The 15,277-nt window shown below is 45.3% G+C and overlaps 1 pseudogene; it reads right to left on the minus strand.

The window, feature by feature from the left end:
- LOC133535600 (dnaJ homolog subfamily C member 11-like) overlaps positions 1-14,477 on the minus strand; it is a 61,933-nt pseudogene extending 47,456 nt beyond the window's left edge.
- Between the last annotated feature and the right edge of the window lie 800 nt (positions 14,478-15,277).

Raw genomic sequence — 15,277 nt, forward strand, 5'->3', positions numbered from 1 at the left:
ATAATGTTCCCCTTTAACGAAATTAAACAATGGATGTCCGCTACCTATTTGCAACTCAACGCCTAGAAAACGGAAATGCTGATTATCAGTCAATCAATCAATCAATCAATGTTTACTTATATAGCCCTAAATCACTAGTGTCTCAAAGGGCTGCACAAACCATTACGACATCCTCGGTAGGCCCACATAAGGGCAAGGAAAACTCACACCCAGTGGGACGTCGGTGACAATGATGACTATGAGAACCTTGGAGAGGAAGAAAGGAATGGATGTCGAGCGGGTCTAACATGATACTGTGAAAGTTCAATCCATAATGGATCCAACACAGTCGCGAGAGTCCAGTCCAAAGCGGATCCAACACAGCAGCGAGAGTCCCGTTCACAGCGGAGCCAGCAGGAAACCATCCCAAGCGGAGGCGGATCAGCAGCGCAGAGATGTCCCCAGCCGATAGACAGGCAAGCAGTACATGGCCACCGGATCGGACCGGACCACCTCCACAAGGGAGAGTGGGACATAGAAGAAAAAGAAAAGAAACGGCAGATCAACTGGTCTAAAAAGGGAGTCTATTTAAAGGAGTATACAAATGAGTTTTAAGGTGAGACTTAAATGCTTCTACTGAGGTGGCATCTCGAACTTTTACCGGGAGGGCATTCCAGAGTACTGGAGCCCGAACGGAAAACGCTCTATAGCCCGCAGACTTTTTTTGGGCTTTGGGAATCACTAATAAGCCGGAGTCCTTTGAAGGCAGATTTCTTGCCGGGACATATGGTACAATACAATCGGCAAGATAGGATGGAGCTAGACCGTGTAGTATTTTATACGTATGTAGTAAAACCTTAAAGTCACATCTTAAGTGCACAGGAAGCCAGTGCAGGTGAGCCAGTACAGGTATATATGTATGTATATATGTATATAAAGGTATATACAGTACAGGCGTAATGTGATCAAACTTTCTTGTTCTTGTCAAAAGTCTAGCAGCCGCATTTTGTACCAACTGTAATCTTTTAATGCTAGACATGGGGAGACCCGAAAATAATACGTTACAGTAGTCGAGGCGAGACGTAACAAACGCATGGATAATGATCTCGGCGTCTTTAGTGGACAGAATGGAGCGAATTTTAGCGATATTACGGAGATGAAAGAAGGCCGTTTTAGTAACGCTTTTAATGTGTGCCTCAAAGGAGAGAGTTGGGTGGAAGATAATACCCAGATTCTTTACCGTGTCGCCTTGTTTAATTGTTTGGTTGTCAAATGTTAAAGTTGTATTATTAAATAGAGTTCGGTGTCTAGCAGGACCGATAATCAGCATTTCCGTTTTTTTGGCGTTGAGTTGCAAAAAGTTAGCGGACATCCATTGTTTAATTTCATTAAGACACGCCTCCAGCTGACTACAATCCGGCGTGTTGGTCAGCTTTAGGGGCATGTAGAGTTGGGTGTCATCAGCATAACAGTGAAAGCTAACACCGTATTTGCGTATGATGTCACCTAGCGGCAGCATGTAGATGCTGAAGAGTGCAGGGCCAACGACCGAAACCTGGGGAACTCCACACGTTACCTTAACATAGTCCGAGGTCACGTTGTTATGGGAGACGCATTGCATCCTATCAGTAAGATAAGAGTTAAACCAAGACAGGGCTAAGTCTGACATACCAATTCGTGTTTTGATACGTTCTAATAAAATATTATGATCGACGGTATCGAAAGCAGCGCTAAGATCGAGTCCTGCTAGACACGACAACTATTTAATATCCATCCAACCATTTTTTACCACTTTTTCCCTTAGGGATTGCGGGGGGCACTGGTGCCTATCTCAGCTACAATTGGGCGGAAGGCGGGGTACACCCTGGACAAGTCACCACCTTAACATTTGACAAACACACAATTACACACCTATTTGATAATACCACCTTAACACACGATTACCCACCTATTTGATAATACCACCTTAACATGTGACAAGCAAACTATTACACAAAGTGACTCGGTAAAGAATCTGGGTATTATCTTCCACCCCAACTCTCTCCTTTGAGGCACACATTAAGAATGTTACTAAAACGGCCTTCTTTCATCTCTGAAATATCACTAAAATTGGTTCCATTTTGTCCACTAGCGACACTGAGATCATTACTCATGCGTTTGTTACGTCTCGTCTTGATTACTGTAACCTATTATTTTGGGGTCTCCCCATGTCTAGCATTAAAAGATTAGTTGGTACAAAATGCGGCTGTTAAATAAGAAACTTTGATCATATTATGCCTATACTGTATATGCCTTTATATACATATACATTATATATATATATACAAACCCCGTTTCCATATGAGTTGGGAAATTGTGTTGGATGTAAATATAAACGGAATACAATGATTTGCAAATCCTTTTCAAGCCATATTCAGTTGAATATGCTACAAAGACAACATATTTCATGTTCAAACTCATAAACATTCTTTTTTTTTTTTTGCAAATAATCATTAACTTTAGAATTTGTTACCAGCATCACGTGACAAAGAAGTTGGGAAAGGTGGCAATAAATACCGATAAAGTTGAGGAATGCTCATCAAACCCTTATTTGGAACATCCCACAGGTGTGCAGGCTAATTGGGAACAGGTGGGTGCCATGATTGGCTATAAAAACATGCTTCCCAAAAAATGCTCAGTCTTTAACAAGAAAGGATGGGGCGAGGTACACCCCTTTGTCCACAACTGCGAGCAAATAGTCAAACAGTTTAAGAACAACCTTTCTCATAGTGCAATTGCAAGAAATGTAGGGATTTCAACATCTACGCTCCATAATATCATCAAAAGGTTCAGAGAATCTGGAGAAATCACTCCACGTAAGCGGCATGGCCGGAAACCAACATTAAATGACCATGACCTTCCATCCCTCAGACAGCACTATATCAAAAACCCACATCAATCTCTAAAGGATATCACCACATGGGCTCAGGAACACTTCAGAAAACCACTGTCACTAAATACAGTTGGTCACTACATCTGTAAGTGCAAGTTAAAGCTCTACTATGCAATGCGAAAGCCATTTATCAACAACATCCAGAAATGCCACCGGCTTCTCTGGGCCCGAGATCATCTAAGATGGACTGATGCGAAGTGGAAAAGTGTTCTGTGGTCTGACGGGTCCACATTTCAAATTGTTTTTGGAAACTGTGGACAATTGTGTCAACGGGAACAAAGAGGAAAAGAACCATCCGGATTGTTATAAGCGCAAAATTCAAAAGCCAGCATGTGTGATGGTATGGGGGTGCATTAGTGCCCAAGGCATGGCTAACTTACACATCTGTGAAGGCACCATTAATGCTGAAAGGTACATACAGCTTTTGGAGCAACATACAGTGCCATTCAAGCAACGTTATTATTTCAGCAAGACAATGCCACACCACGTGTTACAACAGCGTGGCTTCATAGTAAAAGAGTGCGGGTACTAGACTTGCCTGTCTGCAGTCCAGACCTCAATCAATCAATCAATGTTTATTTATATAGCCCCAAATCACAAATGTCTCAAAGGACTGCACAAATCATTACGACTACAACATCCTCGGAAGAACCCACAAAAGGGCAAGGAAAACTCACACCCAGTGGGACGCCAGTGACAATGCTGACTATGAGAAACCTTGGAGAGGACCTCAGATGTGGGCAACCCCCCCCTCTAGGGGACCGAAAGCAATGGATGTCGAGCGGGTCTAACATGATACTGTGAAAGTTCAATCCATAGTGGCTCCAACACAGCCGCGAGAGTTCAGTTCAAGCGGATCCAAGACAGCAGCGAGAGTACCGTCCACAGGAAACCATCTCAAGCGGAGGCGGATCAGCAGCGTAGAGATGTCCCCAACCGATACACAGGCGAGCGGTCCATCCTGGGTCCCGACGACGTTAGACTCGCTTACAAACGCCACAATGGGAAAGTCAAAGGAACTCAGCACAGATGTGAAAAAACGTATAATTGACAAGTCAGGAAAGTCACTTGGAACCATTTCAAAGCAGCTTAATGTCCCAAGAGCAACTGTGCAGACAATTGTTTGTAAGTATAAAGTGCATGGCACAGTTTTGTCACTGCCACAATCCGGAAGAAAACGCCAGCTATCACCTGCTGCTGAGAGAAAATTGGTCAGGATGATCAAGAGTCAAGCAAGAAGCAGCAAAAATGAATGAATTGGAAGCTGCTGGAACACAGGTGTCAGTGTCCACAGTCAAGCATCGCCATGGACTGAGGAGGCTACCATGCAAGAAGGAAGACCTTGCTCCAGAAGCCACACCTTAAGGCTCCTCTAAAGTTTGCTGCTGATCACATGGAGAAAGATAAGACCTTCTGGAGGAAAGTTCTGTGGTCAGATGAAACAAAAATGAAGCTGTTTGGCCACAATACCCAGCAATATGTTCGGAGGAGAAAAGTTGAGACCTTTAATCCCAGGAACACCGTTCCTACCATCAAGCATGGTGGTGGTAGTATTATGCTCTGGGCCTGTTTTGCTGCCAATGGAACTGCTGCTTTAAATGGGACAATGAAAAAGGAGGACTACCTCCAAATTCTTCAGGACAAGCTAAAATCATCAGCCCGGAGGTTGAGTCTTGGGCGCAGTTGGCTGTTCCAACAGGACCATGATGTCAAACACACCTCAAAAGTGGTTAAGAAATGACTAAATCAGGCTTTCAAAAATGGCCTTCCCAAAGTCTATTTTGAATTCATCTGACCACATGACATTCTCCCAATCCTCTGTTGTATCATCCATGTATCCATTTTGGTATCAACTCAACTGGTGGTGTTTGGAGGAGGAAGAATACTGAGTTGCATCCCAAGAACACCATACCTACTGTGAAGCATGGGGGTGGAAACATCATGCTTTGGGGCTGTTTTTCTGCTAAGGGGACAGGACGATTGATCCGTGTTAAGGAAAGAATGAATGGGGCCATGTATCGTGAGATTTGGAGCCAAAACCTCCTTCCATCAGTGAGAGCTTTGAATGGTTGACCAAATACTTATTTTCCACCATCATTTACAAATAATTTCTTTAAAATTCCTACAATGTGAATTCCTGGACTATCGTGGGATCTCACTCCTCAGCCTTCCCGGTAAGGTTTATTCAGGTGTACTGGGGAGGAGGCTACGCCGGATAGTCGAACCTCGGATTCAGGAGGAACAGTGTGGTTTTCGTCCTGGTCGTGGAACTGTGGACCAGCTCTATACTCTCGGCAGGGTTCTTGAGGGTGCATGGGAGTTTGCCCAACCAGTCTACATGTGCTTTGTGGACTTGGAGAAGGCATTTGACCGTGTCCCTCGGGAAGTCCTGTGGGGAGTGCTCAGAGAGTATGGGGTACCGGACTGTCTTATTGTGGCGGTCCACTCCCTGTACGATCAGTGCCAGAGCTTGGTCCGCATTGCCGGCAGTAAGTCGAACACATTTCCAGTGAGGGTTGGACTCCGCCAAGGCTGTCCTTTGTCACCGATTCTGTTCATAACTTTTATGGACAGAATTTCTAGGCGCAGTCAAGGCGTTGAGGGGTTCCGGTTTGGTGACCGCAGGATTAGGTCTCTGCTTTTTGCAGATGATGTGGTCCTGATGGCTTCATCTGACCGGGATCTTCAGCTCTCGCTGGATCGGTTCGCAGCCGAGTGTGAAGCGACCGGAATAAGAATCAGCACCTCCAAGTCCGAGTCAATGGTTCTCGCCCGGAAAAGGGTGGAGTGCCATCTCCGGGTTGGGGAGGAGACCCTGCCCCAAGTGGAGGAGTTCAAGTACCTAGGAGTCTTGTTCACGAGTGAGGGAAGAGTGGATCGTGAGATCGACAGGCGGATCGGTGCGGCGTCTTCAGTAATGCGGACGTTGTACCGATCCGTTGTGGTGAAGAAGGAGCTGAGCCGGAAGGCAAAGCTCTCAATTTACCGGTCGATCTACGTTCCCATCCTCACCTATGGTCATGAGCTTTGGGTCATGACCGAAAGGATAAAATCACGGGTACAAGCGGCCCAAATGAGTTTCCTCCGCCGTGTGGAGGGTCTCTCCCTTAGAGATAGGGTGAGAAGCTCTGCCATCCGGGAGGAACTCAAAATAAAGCCGCTGCTCCTTCACATCGAGAGGAGCCAGATGAGGTGGTTCGGGCATCTGGTCCGAATGCCACCCGAACGCCTCCTTAAGGAAGTGTTTAGGGCACGTCCAACCGGTAGGAGGCCACGGGGAAGACCCAAGACACGTTGGGAAGACTATGTCTCCCGGCTGGCCTGGGAACGCCTCGGGATCCCCCGGGAAGAGCTAGACGAAGTGGCTGGAGATAGGGAAGTCTGGGCTTCCCTGCTTAGGCTGCTGCCCCCGCGACCCGACCTCGGATAAGCGGAAGCTGATGGATGGATGGATGGAGATATGATCATCTACGGGAGAGTTCTAAAGAATATCAAAGCCAGTGAGTCGAGGTTAAATTGATCCATAGCAGCACGTCCAACGGACAAGAGATTTGATTAAGCTGCCGCCATCGTCGCAGCCAAACTTATTTATATTTCATCTGCGGAGTCACTTTTTATACCGCTGAAGAATTTCATTAGGCAAATTCTGTTAAGGCTCATTGTCCTGCAGTCAAATTGCACCTAATCTGCAGCTTTCATCTCTCATGTGTTGCAGACGGACTCAGGGCGCCCAGCCTCATTTCATCAGCAACCCCCCAAAAGTGTTACTTTTAAGTACTTTAAACACTGTTCTACTGCTCCGTGAATAAAACTCATCCATTTCCGTGCTTAGCCCAGACTAAACGTAAACATGCTTTTTTTCCAAACTACTCCATCTTGTTGGCCGCCGAGACGCTAACATCCTACAAAATGCTACTTGTGTCACTGAATAAAACCGGCTTTTCTTTCAACGTACCAGTGTGACAATTCAGTGACATGTACCAGGTGATGGCGATAAAAGTCATGTTTCATCGTCCCACCGTCTATTTATTGCAGGGGTGCCCACACTTTTTCTGCAACTCGAGGGGGATCTACCTCATTTATATATATCATTTATATTTATATATATATATATATATATATATATATTTATATGTATACTCTAGCCTTTAAATAGACTCCCTTTTTAGACCAGTTGATCTGCTGTTTCTTTTATTTTTCTTCTATGTCCCACTCTCCCCTGTGGAGGGGGTCCGGTCCGATCCGGTGGCCATGTACTGCTTTCCTGTGTATCGGCTGGGGACATCTCTGCGCTGCTGATCCGCCTCCGCTTGGGATGGTTTCCTGCTGGCTCCGCTGTGAACGGGACTCTCGCTGCTGTGTTGGATCCGCTTTGGACTGGACTCTCGCGACTGTGTTGGATCCATTGTGGATTGAACTTTCACAGTATCATGTTAGACCCGCTCGACATCCATTGCTTTCCTCCTCTCTAAGGTTCTCATAGTCATCATTGTCACCGACGTCCCACTGGGTCATTATTGTCACCGATGTCCCACTGGGTGTGAGTTTTCCTTGCCCTTATGTGGGCCTACCGAGGATGTCGTGGTGGTTTGTGCAGCCCTTTGAGACACTAGTGATTTAGGGCTATATAAGTAAACATTGATTGATTGATTGATTGATTGATTTATTTATGAAAGAGACATTTTTGTAAACAAGTTAAATGATAATACAAGCATGTGTAACACATATAGATGTCTTTCTTTCACAAAGACAAGAATATAAGTTGGTGTATTACCTGATTCTGATGACTTGCATTGATTGGAATCAGACAGTAATGATGATAACGCCCACATTTTCAAATGGAGGAGAAAAAAAGTTGTCCTTTCTGTACAATACCACATGAAAGTGGTTGGTTTTTGGCATCTAATTCATCCAGCTTCCATACACTTTACAAGAAAAACATTGGCGGCAAATTCCGTAGCTTGCTTGATTGACATTCACGGCACCCGAGGGTCTTGTGAGATGACGCTGGCTGCTGCCAGTTCATTATTATGAAAAAATGACAGAGAGGAAGGCGAGAAACACTTTTTATTTCAACAGACTTTCGCGCCGTCCCTTCCGTCAAAACTCTAAAGGCCGACTGCACATTTCCTATCTTCACAATAAAAGCCCTGCTTCATGCTGCCTGCGCTAACAAAATAAGAGTCTCGGAAAGCTGGCGTGCACAAGTGATGTGCACGCCAGCTTTCTGAGGGATCGCTTGTGCACGCCAGTTTTCCGAGACTCTGTATTTAGTTAGCGCAGGCAGCATGAAGCAGGGCTTTTATTGTGAAGATAGGAAATGTGCAGTCGGCCTTTAGAGTTTTGACGGAAGGTACGGCGCGAGAGTCTGTTGAAATAAAAAGTGTTTCTCGCCTTCCTCTCGGTCATATTTTCATAATAATGATCTTGCAGCAGCCAGCGTCATCTCACAAGACCCTCCGGTACCGTGAATGTCATTTAAGTGACGTCTTGGTGAAGATTGATGATCACTCATTTTTAGGTCTATTTTTTTTAAAAGCCTGGCTGGAGATCGACTGACACACCCCCCGCGGTCGACTGGTAGCTCGCGATCGACGTAATGGGCACCCCTGATTTATTGGATTCACAACCTGACTAAACTTTTTCTGTTTTTGGAACTCATTAACTGGCTTCAATGAAATGGACAAGATCTTGGGTTTGGGGGAACCTGCTTGTCGTGACGGAGCGGTTGTTGCTGGACACGCCACGGACTCTTGGGAGAAGAAGGAGTGCCTTCTCAGTGGAGGAGGTGAAGATATCTACCCATTGGGAACTATGACACCAGGACATCTGCTGATTGGAGTAAGCCTTGCTCTGGTTTGTCCACAAATTGGAAGTTGCTGGCAGGCTTCAAAGTAGCCCAGAGCTGCCACAAATGATTGGAGGATGCGGGAAGAACTGTGGACACTCTTGTGATTTGGATCATATTGGACTGTCTGCCCTGCAGGATGAATTTGAGGAGCAGTCATAGACAATTTAGAGTGAAAAGCAAATTTTATTTTCACTCGGATACAAAACGTTCTAACTTGTATTATTTCACTGGTTTGGAGACTCTCCCAAACTCCCTTCTTGTCTCTCTTGAACACACACTTGTTGTTGTTGACTTTGGACTGACTATCGGCTGCACGACACCAAGGCCGCGGAAAAGAGACACTGCAGGCTTACACACACACACATGCATCTACAAAAAATATACGCCACACACACATACCCCGTCCCCAATCCAACGCCCTTGACGCAAATCCCACTGGGGTGATTGAAGGATGGGCAGCGCCTGAGCTGCAGCCTGCCACCATGGCCCCCCACTCCCTCCTCTGTGTTGGTAGATATCTCAAGATGTACGTTGTAATATGTATATCTGCTTTGCTATGGAGGTTTTTTTCCCACTCCAGACTGGGCCCCCTGCTTGAATGATCATATATATATATATATATATATATATATATATATATATATATATATATATATATATATATATATATCTAGACATGCACCTGGGGATAGATTGATTGGCAACACTAAATTGGCCCTAGTGTGTGAATGTGAGTGTGAATGTTGTCTGTCTATCTGTGTTGGCCCTGCGATGAGGTGGTGACTTGTCCAGGGTGTACCCTACCTTCCGCCCGATTGTAGCTGAGATAGGCGCCAGCGCCCCCCGCGACCCCGAAAGGGAATAAGCGGTAGAAAATGGATGGATGGATGGATATATCTGCTTTGCTATGGAGGTTTTTTTCCCACTCCAGACTGGGCCCCCTGTTTGAATGATCATATATATATATATATATATATATATATATATATATATATATATATTATCACACAACTTTAGTATGCATAAAGTCAGTTGCTATAGTTATTAGCTATTGTGCTTAAGCTGTACTTTTTCTATCTGTGCAAGAACAAAAACATCTTGTCTGAGGAGTGGCCTCAGCCAAAGATGTTATCTTTGTTTTAGCCCACTAACAGCCATAGAACTTCAAGGACCTCAACGAAGATAAGACAACAGCGCGCAGACGGAGCAGAGACAAGGCGAAATCACAAGGCCCCCAGCACGTTTCGTCACGTACTGTGCGTCCTGGACCTGTTTTGCATAATATATGTGACCACTCCTTTTAGAGGGACGGCGTGGCGCAGTGGGAGAGTGGCCGAGCGCAACCCGAGGGTCCCTGGTTCAATCCCCGCCGAGTACCAACCTCGTCACATCCGTTGTGTCCCGAGCAAGACACTTCACCCTTGCTCCTGATGGGTACTGGTTAGCGCCTTGCATGGCAGCTCCCTCCATCAGTGTGTGAATGTGTGTGTGAATGGGTATATGTGGAAGTAGTGCCAAAGCGCTTTGAGTACCTTGAAGGTAGAAAAGCGCCATACAAGTACAACCATTTATTTTAGAGGAGTCCTCAGTGATGTTGACTGTGGAACTCCTGGATAAATAGAGGGACGCGGGAGCTGAACCTTAGAGCGTATGGCAAGACTGTGACTAAGTGTGCAGCTCCATGCGTTCTCCTCATGAGCGAAATTGAACTCTGTCTCTGCATGGTTCCTTGCTTCTTGTCTGTTTAATAGATGTCATCAGTGTTTGAACCTGACACCCGCTTAGGAGCCAAGCCTAGATTGTGTTTTTTTTTTTAGTCATCCTTCCCCAGCGTTGAACTTTTTCCCATCTTCTACGGGACGCCTTGTGGTGACCCATCAGCTTTCCTGTTCTGTAACCCTGTACGCTCAAATATGTTCACGTACATAAAATGTCCAGCAAGACCCACAATGCAATGCGTTTCCTAAGCGTGATAGGTAAGGTTGCAATCCTAAATTGTGTCCCTAAATGGAGAGTTTCCATGCAACACTCAAATAATCACCTTCAAAAGCCTGGTGCACCTGGTTGAAGAGTTGTTCGGCTTGTCTTTTCAGCTCTGGGTCGCGGTGTTTGTCAGGGTGGTAGAGCATGCAGAGTCGCCTGTACGATGCTTTCAGCTCCTCCTGAGTAGCCTGCCGACATGAAACAATACAGCTAAATAATCGGCAAAAACCCTGTCAAACTTAACCCAAAGTTGCTAAAACGCAAACGTGGTGTAGGAATTTGGGACGATGGACTTGAGAGAGACCTACCTTGTTAGCACGCAGTCAAGAAGCTAACAGCAAATAAAAGAACCACGGAACAGCCTGCAAGGTCACATCATAGCTGTGTTGCCAACTTGGCCACTTTGTCTAAATCTGCCCACTTTCACAATCCTCTTGGCGACTTCCTTCCTAAACGCAAATACGGTGTTAGCTTTCACTGCTATGCTGATGACACCCAACTCTACATGCCCCTAAAGTTGACCAACACGCCGGACTGTAGTCAGTTGGAAGCGTGTCTTAATGAAATTAAACAATGGATGTCCGCTAACTTTTTGCAACTTAACGCCAAAAAAACGGAAATGCTGATTATCGGTCCTGCTAGACACCGACCTCTATTTAATAATACAACTTTAACATTTGACAACCAAATAATAAAACAAGGTGACTCGGTAAACAATCTGGGTATTATCTTCGACCCAACTCTCTCCTTTGAGGCACACATTAAAAGCGTTACTAAAACGGCCTTCTTTCATCTCCGTAATATCGCTAAAATTCGCTCCATTTTGTCCACTAAAGACGCCGAGATCATTATCCATGCGTTTGTTACGTCTCGTCTCGATTACTGTAACGTATTATTTTCGGGTCTCCCCATGTCTAGCATTAAAAGATTACAGTTGGTACAAAATGCGGCTGCTAGACTTTTGACAAGAACAAGAAAGTTTGATCACATTACGCCTGTACTGTATATACCTTTATATACATATATACATACATATATACCTGTACTGTATATACCTTTATATACATATATACATACATATATACCTGTACTGTATATACCTTTATATACATATATACATACATATATACCTGTACTGGCTCACCTGCACTGGCTTCCTGTGCACTTAAGATGTGACTTTAAGGTTTTACTAATCACGTATAAAATACTACACGGTCTAGCTCCATCCTATCTTGCCGATTGTATTGTACCATATGTCCCGGCAAGAAATCTGCGTTCAAAAGACTCCGGCTTATTAGTGCTTCCTAGAACCCAAAAAAAGTCTGCGGGCTATAGAGCGTCTTCCGCTCGGGCTCCAGTACTCTGGAATGCTCTCCCGGTAACAGTTCGAGATGCTACCTCAGTAGAAGCATTTAATTCTCACCTTAAAACTCATCTGTATACTCTAGCCTTTAAATAGACTCCCTTTTTAGACCAGTTGATCTGCCGCTTCTTTTCTTTCTCCTATGTCCCCCCCTCCCTTGTGGAGGGGATCCGGTCCGATGACCATGGATGAAGTACTGGCTGTCCAGAGTCGAGACCTAGGATGGACCGCTCGTCGGGACCCAGGAAGGACCGCTCGCCTGTATCGGTTGGGGACATCTCTACGCTGCTGATCCGCCTCCGCTTGAGATGGTCTCCTGTGGACGGGACTCTCGCTGCTGTCTTGGATCCGCTTGAACTGAACTCTCGCGGCTGTGTTGGAGCCACTACGGATTGAACTTTCACAGTATCATGTTAGACCCGCTCGACATCCATTGCTTTCGGTCCCATAAAGAGGGGGGGGGGGGTTGCCCACATCTGAGGTCCTCTCCAAGGTTTCTCATAGTCAGCATTGTCACTGGCGTCCCACTGGATGTGAATTCTCCCTGCCCACTGGGTGTGAGTTTTCCTTGCCCTTTTGTGGGTTCTTCCGAGGATGTTGTAGTCGTAATGATTTGTGCAGTCCTTTGAGACATTTGTGATTTGGGGCTATATAAATAAACATTGATTGATTGATTGATAAACAGCAACTAGCGACAAACTTAGCCACTGTCTCCGCTCTTATTTGAGACTTTTCTCGTGTCTTGGTGTGACTGTCTTCCACGGGCAAAAGCCAAAAGCAGTGAAGTGGTCACCTCGTGTAAATGCTGAATAAAAAGAGAATACAACAAATCCTTTTCAACTTATATTCAACTGAATAGACTGCAAAGACAAGATATTTACTCTTCACCCTCAGAAACTTTCTTCTTTTTTCCAAATATTAGCTATATTGGAATTTGATGGCTGCAACATGTTTCAAAAAAGTGGCAAAAAAAGAGTGAGAAAGTCGAGGAATGCTCATCAAAGACTTATTTGGAACATGCCACAGGTGAGCAGGCTAATTGAGAACAGGTGGGTGCCATGATTGGCTATAAAAGCAGCTTCCGTGAAATGCTCACTCATTCACAAACACTTTGTCAACAAATGCCTGAGCAAATTGTTCAAGAACATTTGTCAAGCAGCTATTGCGAGGAATTTTAGGGATTTCAACATCTACGCTCCTTAATATCATCAAAATGTTCAGAGAATGTGGAGAAATCACTGCACGTAACGTTGAAAAAATGCGGAGGCACACCACCGGCAGAAATCATTAAAAACAAAACTCAGTTGACAGTAAAAAAGGGGTTGGATATGACTTTAAAGCATAAGAAAGCATGCATGACTATAGCTCTTGTCTCAAAGTAGGTGTACATCACACCCTGACTTATTTGCACTTGTTTGCTGTAGTCTTTTACTTCTTGTCTTGCGCTCCTATTTTGGTGGCTTTTCCTCTTTTGTTGGTATTTTCCTGTAGCAGTTTCATGTCTTCCTTTGAGCGATATTTCCCGCATCTACTTTGTTTTAGAAATCAAGGATATTTCACTTGTTTTTATCCTTCTTTGTGGGGACATTGTTGATTGTCATGTCATGTTCGGATGTACATTGTCTTTGCTCCACAGTAAGTCTTTGCTGTCGTCCAGCATTCTGTTTTTGTTGACTTTGTAGCCAGTTCAGTTTTAGTTGGGTTCTGCATAGCCTAAGCTTCAATGCCTTTTCTTAGGGGCACACACCTTTTGTTTATTTTTGGTTGAAGCATTACACACCTTTTTACCTGCACCCTGCCTCCCGCTGTTTCCCACACATCTACAAAGCAATTAAGTTAGCGGCTGCCACCTACTGATATGGAAGAGTATTACACGGTTACTCTGCCGACACTCAACAACAACACATCATTTGCAGACTATAATTACTGCTTTGCAAAAAATATTTTTAACCCAAATAGGTGAAATTAGATCATCTCCCACAGCACACCCGGCTGTATCTCACGGCACACTAGTGTGCCGCGGCACAGTGGTTGAAAAACACTTTGTTACATACATGATGAGGTGACATAGATGATGAGGTGACATAGATGATAAGGTGACATAGATGATAAAGTGAGATGTTGGCCTGAGCATCCTCCCTCCTCCCCCACACACGCCATCCGGGACGCAGGCTGGTCAAAGTGCATGAAGGCGGTGGGTGTGAAAGAAAGACGTGTGTGTGTGTGTGTGTGTGTGTGTGTCCTCACTCACCTGTTTGCTGACGTTGAGCAGGGAGTAGTAGTCCTGGTTATTGGCCTCAACATCATCGTCTGAGGACGCAGCCATGTTTGCGCCTCGCCGTGGTCCCGCCCACACCTCCCGCTCATTGGCCAACACGACCGGGAAGCGGAAGTTGCGTCTGGCGCCCTCTGGTGGTTGTACACATAACAACACCAAAGTCAATCACTTTCTCAAATAAAACCATTTGATATCACTCGACGCCTGTTTTAAGGTCTTCTTGACAAACCACGAATTATATAATTCATCTGACAATGAGTGGGACATTTAATGTGTTTATTAGCTTTTTTTTTTGCCATTCAAGTACATTATCAATCAATCAATCAATGTTTATTTATATAGCCCTAAATCACATGTGTCTCAAAGGGCTGCACAAATCATTACGACTACGACATCCTCGGAAGAACCCACATAAGGGCAAGGAAAACTCACACCCAATGGGCAGGGAGAATTCACATCCAGTGACAATGCTGACTATGAGAAACCTTGGAGAGGACCTCAGATGTGGGCAACCCCCCCAACCCCCCCTCTAGGGGACCGAAAGCAATGTATGTCCAGCGGGTCCAACATGATACTGTGAAAGTTCAATCCATAGTGGCTCCAACACAGCCGCGAGAGTTCAGTTCAAAGCGGATCCAAGACAGCAGCGAGAGTCCCGTCCACAGGAAGCCATCCCAAGCGGAGTCGGATCAGCAGCGTAGAGATGTCCCCAACCGATACAGGCGAGCGGTCCATCCTGGGTCTCGAATCTGGACAGCCAGTACTTCATCCATGGTCATCGGACCGGACCCCCCTCCACAAGGAAGGGGGGGACATAGGAGAAGAAAGAAAAGAAGCGGCAGATCAACTGGTCTGAAAAGGAGGTCTATTTAAAGGCTAGAGCAGGGGTGC

The sequence above is a fragment of the Nerophis ophidion genome, linkage group LG16, assembly GCF_033978795.1.
Source record: "Nerophis ophidion isolate RoL-2023_Sa linkage group LG16, RoL_Noph_v1.0, whole genome shotgun sequence".
Taxonomy (NCBI): domain Eukaryota; kingdom Metazoa; phylum Chordata; class Actinopteri; order Syngnathiformes; family Syngnathidae; genus Nerophis; species Nerophis ophidion.